The 10,208-nt window shown below is 49.3% G+C and overlaps 1 protein-coding gene across 1 annotated transcript in view; it reads right to left on the minus strand.

The window, feature by feature from the left end:
- The window catches only part of LOC149441067 (V-set domain containing T-cell activation inhibitor 1-like), a 65,408-nt gene extending 55,690 nt beyond the window's left edge, over positions 1–9,718 (minus strand). The window contains exon 1 of the mRNA XM_089657800.1: positions 9,597–9,718. The gene's annotated coding sequence lies outside the window, so the exon portion shown is untranslated. The remainder of the gene's footprint in view (positions 1–9,596) is intronic.
- Between the last annotated feature and the right edge of the window lie 490 nt (positions 9,719–10,208).

The following is a 10,208-nucleotide window of genomic DNA, read 5'->3' on the forward strand; positions in this document are numbered from 1 at the left end:
ATATGAAAGAATCAACCCAATGTAATATGAAAGAATCAACCCAATGTAATATGAAAGAAACAAGCCAATGTAATATGAAAGAATCAACCCAATGTAATATGAAAGAATCAACCCAATGTAATATGAAAGAAACAAGCCAATGTAATATGAAAGAAACAACCAAAATGTAATATGAAAGAAACAACCCAATGTAATATGAAAGAAACAACCCAATGTAATATGAAAGAAACAACCCAATGTAATATGAAAGAAACAACCAAAATGTAATATGAAAGAAACATCCCATTGTAAGCTGTTATATGAAGAAGATTGAAGTTATTAAAGAAGTTAACTAAAGTATTCGGTTTGCTCTTTAAACCTTCTGCATCCATAGAGCGGCATTGGAGGAATTACAGAGTAAAGTCAGTCTAATCAAACAAAGAAACAGCAATTGCATCATTTTACTAATGCCACAGCGCACTAGGCACCAAAGGGTGCTGCGCCTGCCACACTCCCCCTCCATCCAACACTGACAGGGGGTCTCACCCCTTCCCTCCATCCAACACTGACAGGGGGTCTCACCCCTCCCCCTCCATCCATCACTGACAGGGGGTCTCACCCCTCCCCCTCCATCCAACACTGACAGGTGGTCTCCTCCCTCCCCCCTCCATCCAACACTGACAGGTGGTCTCCTCCCTCCCCCCTCCATCCAACACTCACAGGTGGTCTCCTCTCTCCCCCCTCCATCCAAAACTGACAGGGGGTCTCACCCCTTCCCTCCATCCAACACTGACAGGGGGTCTCATCCCTCCCCCTCCATCCAACACTGACAGGGGGTCTCCTCCCTCCCCCCTCCATCCAACACTGACAGGGGGTCTCACCCCTCCCCCTCCATCCAACACTGACAGGTGGTCTCCTCCCTCCCCCCTCCATCCAACACTGACAGGGGGTCTCACCCCTCCCCCCTCCATCCAACACTGACAGGGGGTCTTACCCCTCCCCCTCCATCCAACACTGACAGGGGGTCTCTCCCATCCCCCCTCCATCCAACACTGACAGGGGGTCTCCTCCCTCCCCCCTCCATCCAACACTGACAGGGGGTCTCACCCCTCCCCCTCCATCCATCACTGACAGGGGGTCTCACCCCTCCCCCTCCATCCATCACTGACAGGGGGTCTCACCCCTCCCCCTCCATCCAACACTGACATTTGTGATCTGCAGCGGGGTCAATAATAAGTCAATGGCCCCCCAATTGCAGGTTGCAGATGCAGCGGGTCACATGGTGCAGAGTAAGAAGTTCCATGCAATCTGCTTGCAGTGCGTTTCCATAGGCAGTGCTTGGAGGACTATTGGTGCTCCGTACAGAACGGCATGTGACCTGTGCATGACGGATCACACAGCATGCCGTGTCATCCACATCCACATGGACATACATTCCCGTGTCATCCACATGGACATACATTCCCGTGTCATCCACATCCACATGGACATACATTCCCGTGTGATTCACATCCGCATGTACATACATTCCCGTGTGATTCACATCCGCATGTACATACATTCCCGTGTGATTCACATCCGCATGGACATACATTCCCGTGTGATTCACATCCACATGTACATACATTCCCGTGTGATTCACATCCACATGTACATACATTCCCGTGTGATTCACATCCACATGTACATACATTCCCGTGTGATTCACATCCGCATGTACATACATTCCCGTGTGATCCACATGGACATACAGAGGGGCAAAAAAGTATTTAGTCCCCACCAATGGTACAAGTTCTCCCACTTACAAAGATGAGAGAGGCCTGTAATTGGCATCATAGGGAGACCTCAACTATGAGAGACAAAATGAGAAAACAAATCCAGACAATCTCATTGGCTGATCTGGAAAGAATTTATTTGCAAATTATGGTGGAAAATAAGTATTTGGTCTCCTACAAACAAGCAAGATTTCTGGCTCTCACAGACCTGGACCTTCTTCTTTAAGAGGCTCCTCTGTCCTGCACTCATTACCTGTATCAATGGCACCTGTTTGAACTTGTTATCAGTATAAAAGACACCTGTCCACAACCTCAAACAGTCACACTCCAAACTCCACTATGGTGAAGACCAAAGAGCTGTGGTACATTCCCAGTTACGACCGAAAGACAACCCAGAATATCCAATATAATGTAACATTCTATTCTATTCTATTTGTGTTTTGATTCTGCTCTGTCCTCTGTATCTCCAGTGAGGGTATAAACACAATACAAAGGATTACAAAAAACAAACAAAACCCCCCCATAGACAACCCCCCCCCCCATAGACAAAACCACCAGATGAGAGCCCTGGTGCCCTACTTGACCCCCCCCCCCAAAAAAAATAAAAAATAAAGACAAATTAAACTGCAGAAAATATGAAATCAACAAAACGACCGCTACATGTCTTGTTATTTGCAAAAATAAGTTCCATAAGATGCCACCGGCACCGATATCAAGACGAAACATCTATTAACCAAATGGATAAATGGGCAGCACTTCCACCTGGCAGTACTCGGGTTGTCAGTTCAAATCCCAACCATGGCACGTCCTGCCTGGAGTTTGCATGTTCTCCCTGTGCCTGCGTGGGTTTCCTCCCACACTCCAAAGACATGCTGGGAGGTAAATTGGCTCCTGTCTAAATTGGCCCCTAGTATGTGTATGTATGATGGGAGTTAGGGACCTGAGATTGTACGCCTCTCAAGGGTTAGGGACCAGGGGCGGACTGACAACTCATGGGGCCCCCCGGGCAATAGGGGATCATGGGGCCCCTGTGTCCTTGCCCAAACTCAAAAAAGCCTATGAAAAAGGTACCAGGGGCATCTCATGGGGCCCCCTACTGACCCCGGGCCCTCGGACAGTGCCAAGTTTCCAGATAGTCAGTCTGCCCCTGTTCCTGTGTGATTCACATCTGCATACATTCCCATATGATTCACATCTGCATACATTCCCGTATGATTCACATCTGCATACATTCCCGTATGATTCACATCTGCATACATTCCCGTATGATTCACATGTACATGCAATTCCTAGCATGATCCGGTCCTAAATCCCACAGCACTGGTCACATCCCTGTCCTGCAGGCGCGGTGCGTTTTAAAGTCAATCCCTGCATTCCGCATCAATGTTGCTGTTTAGAAAAACGTTCCAGAAATTCAGCTCCCCATTGTAATGGATGGAAAATCCAACAAAAACATAAAAAACACACTGACTTTGCTTTATTTATTTTTTTGCGTCCTATGCCCACTATTCACAGATCAGAAATGCATCCAAAATGCCACAGAAATACATATGTGTTTATGGCATGTAGCCGTGTAGAAGCAGTCTGCCGATCCTACCCGGTCTGCTGAGCTCTCTACATTCCCAGTTACGACCGAAAGACAACCCAGAATATCCAATATAACTTAACATTCTATTCTATTCTATTCTATTTGTGTTTTGATTCTGCTCTGTCCTCTGTATCTCCAGTGAGGGTATAAACACAATACAAAGGATTACAAAAAACAAACAAAACCCCCCCATAGACAAAACCACCACATAAGATATAAAGATCGATTTGTATGGAATGCATTCACTGGGTGCGGCTCTGCTGCTGTGTATTCCTGTAAATGAGCTGCACCGACCATAGAATGTGTAACATTTCAGAACTGGTTTCACGTCTGTGAAATCACATGACCACTTCTAATTCTCCTGACATTCGCTTGCATCACCCCATGGCCCCTCCCAGCCTGGAATCTACCTCCTGGTCTCAGCCTCCTGCAGCACTCCACTATGGTCCTGGGAGCTGTATTCTGGGGTAGGGCTGGTGTCCTACTTGCCCCCCCCCCCCAAAAAAAAAATTTAAAAACAAATTAAACTGCAGAAAATATGAAATCAGCAAAACGACCGCTACATTTCTTTTTATTTGCAAAAATAAGTTCCATAAGATGCCACCGATATCAAGACGAAACATCTATTAACCAAATGGATGAATGGGCAGCACTTCCGCCTGGCAGCACTCGGGTTGCCAGTTCAAATCCCAACCATGGCATGTCCTGTCTGGGGTTTGCATGTTCTCCCTGTGCCTGCGTGGGTTTTCTCTGGGTACTCCGGTTTCCTCCCACACTCCAAAGACATGCTGGGAGGTGAACTGGCTCCTGTTTAAATTGTCCCTAGTATGTGTATGTATGAATGTGAGTCAGGATTGTACGCCCCTTGAGGGTTAGGGACCTTAGATTGTACGCCCCTCGAGGGTTAGGGACCTTAGATTGTACGCCCCTCGAGGGTTAGGGACCTTAGATTGTACGCCCCTTGAGGGTTAGGGACCTTAGATTGTACGCTCCTCAAGGGTTAGGGACCTTAGATTGTACGCCCCTCGAGGGTTAGGGACCTTAGATTGTACACCCCTTGAGGGTTAGGGACCTTAGATTGTACGCCCCTTGAGGGTTAAGGACCTTAGATTGTACGCTCCTCGAGGGTTAGGGACCTTAGATTGGACGCCCCTTGAGGGTTAGGGACCTTAGATTGTACCCCCCTTGAGGGTTAGGGACCTTAGATTGTACGCCCCTTGAGGATTAGGGACCTTAGATTGTACACCCCTTGAGGGTTAGGGACCTTAGATTGTACGCCCCTTGAGGGTTAAGGACCTTAGATTGTACGCCCCTTGAGGGTTAGGGACCTTAGATTGTACCCCCCTTGAGGGTTAGGGACCTTAGATTGTACGCCCCTCGAGGGTTAGGGACCTTAGATTGTACGCCCCTCGAGGGTTAGGGATCTTAGATTGTACGCCCCTCGAGGGTTAGGGACCTTAGATTGTACGCCCCTCGAGGGTTAGGGACCTTAGATTGTACCCCCCTTGAGGGTTAGGGACCTTAGATTGTACGCCCCTTGAGGGTTAGGGACCTTAGATTGTACGCCCCTCCAGGGTTAGGGACCTTAGATTGTACGCCCCTCGAGGGTTAGGGACCTTAGATTGTACGCTCCTCGAGGGTTAGGGACCTTAGATTGTACGCCCCTCGAGGGTTAGGGACCTTAGATTGTACGCCCCTCCAGGGTTAGGAACCTCAGATTGTACGCCCCTCGAGGGTTAGGGACTGGTGTGAATGTACATTATACAGGTGTACCTCAGTTTATAAATGTAATTTGTTCTGCGGCACTTTTTGTATAGCGAAAAAGTCGTAAACCAAAACGCCATTTCCCATTGAAATGCATTGAAAACCAATTAATCCATACCGGGGGTCAGAAAAAAGTAAATGCTACTAAAATACGACAGGAGTTATCTGATGAAGTCATGCAGTATTTTAGTAGTGACAACCACGTGTTCATGTTCCAGCTGCCAGCGGGGTTCCCCACTGACAGATGAATGTAAAAGAATTGCCGGCAATTAAAAAAATAATTTAAAAAATGGCGTGGGGTCCCCCCCCTCCATCCATTCCAAGCCCTTCTGATGTAGAAGAGATCACCCTTTGAAACGCGTTAGCTTGTACCTCCCTTTTGGATTGACCTTTGACCCTGTGTGCACTTTGGGGATTTTATGCCTGTTTTATCGCTACTCTTGTGAGAATATTTCTTCAATAAAATGATTCATTGTTTACTGAGGGAATGCGCAAGGTTGGTGCGCTCTCTTGTATCCCCTTCTACCATATACAGTATAATGACTCCATACGCCGGAGAAGTTGCATCAGCCTAGTCATGTGACCGATCTCTCCGATAATATAAACTAAGAATGGATCTTTACAGCAAAATGTCTCAATAATGTCGTTTAACCAAAAACCTGCATATTGTATCAATATCAGCAACTTATACAACGTGCATCATATACACTCACATACTACTACAATAGATTCTATTCTGGTCACTCCGGACTCCCATGACACCCCACATCATGACACCCCACACCATGACACCTTACACCATGACACCCCACATCATGACACCCAACACCATGACACCCCACACCATGACACCTTACACCATGACACCCCACACCATGACACCCCCCACCATGACACCCCACATCAGGAAACCCCACACCATGACGCCCCACACCATGACGCCCCACACCAGGACGCCCCACACCATGACACCCCACACCATGACGCCCCACACCATGACGCCTTACACCATGACACCCCACACCAGGACACCCCACACCAGGACACCCCACATCATGACACCTTACACCATGACATCCCACACCAGGACGCCCTACACCATGACGCCCCACACCATGACACCCCACACCATGACACCCCACATCATGACACCCCACACCATGACGCCTTACACCATGAGGCCCCACATCATGACACCCCACACCATGACACCCCACACCATGACACCCCACATCATGACGCCCCACACCATGATGCCCCACACCATGACGCCCCACACCATGACGCCCCACACCAGGACGCCCCACACCAGGACGCCCCACACCATGACACCTTACACCATGACGCCCCACACCATGACACCCCACACCATGACAACCCACACCATGACGCCTTACACCATGACACCCCACACCAGGACGCCCCACACCATGACGCCTTACACCATGACGCCCCACACCAGGACGCCTTACACCATGATGCCCCACACCATGACACCCCACACCAGGACGCCCCACACCATGACACCTTACACCATGACACCTTACACCATGACGCCCCACACCATGACACCCCACACCATGACACCCCACACCATGACACCCCACACCATGAAACCCCACACCATGACGCCTTACACCATGACGCCCCACACCATGACACCCCACACCATGACACCCCACACCATGACACCCCACATCATGAAACCCCACACCATGACGCCTTACACCATGACGCCCCACACCATGACACCCCACACCATGACACCCCACACCATGACACCCCACATCATGAAACCCCACACCATGATGCCTTACACCATGACACCCCACACCATGACGCCTTACACCATGACACCCCACATCATGACGCCTTACACCATGACACCCCACACCATGACGCCTTACACCATGACACCCCACACCATGATGCCTTACACCATGACATCATTGGTTGGTTGAAGGCCAATCACACATATTAATATTAATTAGGATTAATCATAAAAACACCCCCTAGTAAAACACGCCCCTCACACAGATAACCCTTCCCTGAATAATAAACTTAACCCCTTCCTCCCCAGTGCCATTAGTACAGTGTCAGTGGTTTTTTTTTGTACTGATCACTGTATTGGTGTCACTGGGGATGTCAGTGACCCCAAGTCAGTACCCCCCAATGTCAGAATGTCGCCGCAGTCCCACCATAAGTCGCTGATCGGCGCCATTATTAGTATAAAAAAAAATTAAAAATCCCAGTATCTTTCCCGCCATTTGTAAACGCTATAACTTTCACGTAAACCAATTAATTTACACGTATTGGGGTTTTTGTAGCAGAAACTTATAACAAAATTAGATTTTTAAATTTTTTTTACTGGATATGTTTTATAGCAAAAAGTCCAAAATATAGTTTTTTTTCCTCAAAATTGTCAGCCTTTTTTTTTATAGCTCAAAAAATAAAAAATGCACAGGCGATCAAATACCACCGAAAGAAAGCTCAATTTGTGGGGAAAAAAAGGATGTAAATGTCATTTATGTACCGTATTGCATGACCGCGCAATTGTCCGCTAAACTAGCGCAGCGCTGTATAGCAGAAAAATGTCGTAAATTGCAGTATCTCTCCCATAGTTTGTAGACGCTATAACTTCACACAAAGCAATCAATATACACTTATTGGGATTTTTTTACCAAAAACATGGAGCAGAATACATTTTGGTCTAAATTTATAACCAGCTTTGAGTTCACTATATATTTTTTATAGCTGAAAGTAAAAAATATCGTTTTTTTTCAAAATTTTTGGTCTTTTTTTGTTTATAGCGTGAAAAATAAAAAGCGCACAGGTGATCAAATACACAGAAAGAAAGCTCTATTTGTGTGAAAAAAAGGACGTAAATTTCGTTTGGGTGCAGCGTTGCATGACCGCGCAATTATCAGCTGAATTAGTGCAACACCGAGTAGCAAAAAGAGGCGTGGTCATTAAGGGGGGTAAATCCTCAGGAGGGGGAGGGGTTAATGTTTATAACATGGAGGGAGGGGGGGAGCAGTGTCAGTGACATATGGGGGGGCAGAGTCAGTGACATGGGGGGGCAGTGACATGGGGGCAGTGTTAATGAATGGGGGGGGGGCAGTGACATGGGGGCAGTCAGTGAAATGGGGGGACAGTGATATTGACATCAGGGAGGACTGTTCTCCCTGATGTCACTATCACTGTCCTCCCCATGTCACTGCCCCCCCATTTCACTGACTGCCCCCTACCATGTCACTGCCACTGTCCTCTCCCCCCCACATCACTGACTCTGCCCCCCATGTCACTGACACTGTCCTCTCCATGTCATTGCTACTGCCCCCCATGTCACTGCCCCCCCATGTCACTGTACCCCCCCATGTCACTTCTCGCCATGTCACTGTACTTCCCCATATCACTGCCCCCCCCATGTCACTGTACCCCCCCATATCACTGCCCCCCCATGTCACTGTACCCCCCCATATCACTGCCCCCCCATGTCACTGTACCCCCCAATGTCACTTCTTGCCATGTCACTGTACCCCCCCATGTTACTTCTCGCCATGTCACTGTACCCCCCCATGTCACTGCCCCCCCATGTCACTGTACCCCCCATGTCACTTCTCGCCATGTCACTGTACCCCCCCATGTCACTTCTTGCCATGTCACTGTACTCCCCATGTTACTTCTCGCCATGTCACTGTACCCCCCCCATGTCACTGCCCCCCCCATGTCACTGTACCCCCCCCATGTCACTTCTCGCCATGTCACTGTACCCCCCCATATCACTGCCCCCCCATGTCACTGTACCCCCCATGTCACTTCTCGCCCTGTCACTGTACCCCCCCATGTCACTGTACCCCCCCATGTCACTTCTCGCCATGTCACTGTACCCCCCCATGTCACTGTACCCCCCCATGTCACTGTACCCCCCCATGTCACTGTCCTCTCTCTGATCCCTTACAGTGATCTGCGGGATCAGTGTCATCGGTGTGCGGCCTGTAAGGGGGTAACTGTGGCAGTTCTGCGCTAAAGGCGGAGATCAGCTTCTCCCTGAACCCGGCACATACGCGGCTCCTTCAGGGGAACACATTTTACCGCCACACCAGCTCGCCGACCCGCTCCTTGACTACCAGATATTCGCTGTAAAAACGCTTATTAACGGTTGTTAAGGATGCCAGCGGCCTCCGCTTAGGAAGGAGAAGCTGGAAAAAAGCTACTAGCAGCATTTAGGAGAGTTTAGGAGTGCTCAGCAATTTTTTTTTTTTTTCCTGTCGGCAATCTCCCCCCCCCCCCCCCCTTAAAAAAAATAACTCTACAAAAATATTTTTTTTTTCTGCTTTTGAATGCTGAGATGGAAGAACCCTTCCGGCCTTTTTGCACGGACACAGGAGATCTCTCATCAGCTTCTAGGAGCAGATAGGAGTTGTAGTGTTCATAGATCCTCGCATGACGTCCTCATGGAATCCTGGAAGAAGTGACGGTGTACTCACCCCTCCGAATGGTGCGACTGGACATAAAACCTGCAGATGGACTGAGCTCCCCGCCCCACTCCGTGTATATATATATATCAGATGTTAGTTTCAGTTTCTGTGTCTCGGGTGACCAACTGACATTCCTCTTCTGCATTCACTTGTCTCATATTTCCCTTCAGCATTACATTCACACGGGAGGGTCTGGAGGCGGTACTTAACCCCTTCCAGTCCGGACACTCCCCCCCCTTCCAGTCCGGACACTTTTCCCCCCCTTCCAGTCCGGATACTTCCCCCCCCCTTCCAGTCCGGACACTTTCCCCCCCTTCCAGTCCGGACACTTTCCCCCCCTTCTAGTCCGGACACTTTCCCCCCTTCCAGTCCGGACACTTTCACCTCCTTCCAGTCCGGACACTTTCCCCCCCTTCCAGTCCGGACACTTCCCCCCCTTCCAGTTCGGACACTTCCCCCCCCCCCCTTCCAGTCCGGACACTTTCCCCCCCCCCTTCCAGTCCAGACACTTTCCCCCCCCCCTTCCAGTCCGGACACTTTCCCCCCCCCCCTTCCAGTCCAGACACTTCCCCCCCCCCCTTCCAGTCCGGACACTTCCCCCCCCCCTTCCAGTCCGGACAC

The sequence above is a fragment of the Staurois parvus genome, unplaced genomic scaffold, assembly GCF_062004578.1.
Source record: "Staurois parvus isolate SC_StPar_1 unplaced genomic scaffold, SC_StPar_1.0 ptg001029l, whole genome shotgun sequence".
Taxonomy (NCBI): Eukaryota; Metazoa; Chordata; class Amphibia; order Anura; family Ranidae; genus Staurois; species Staurois parvus.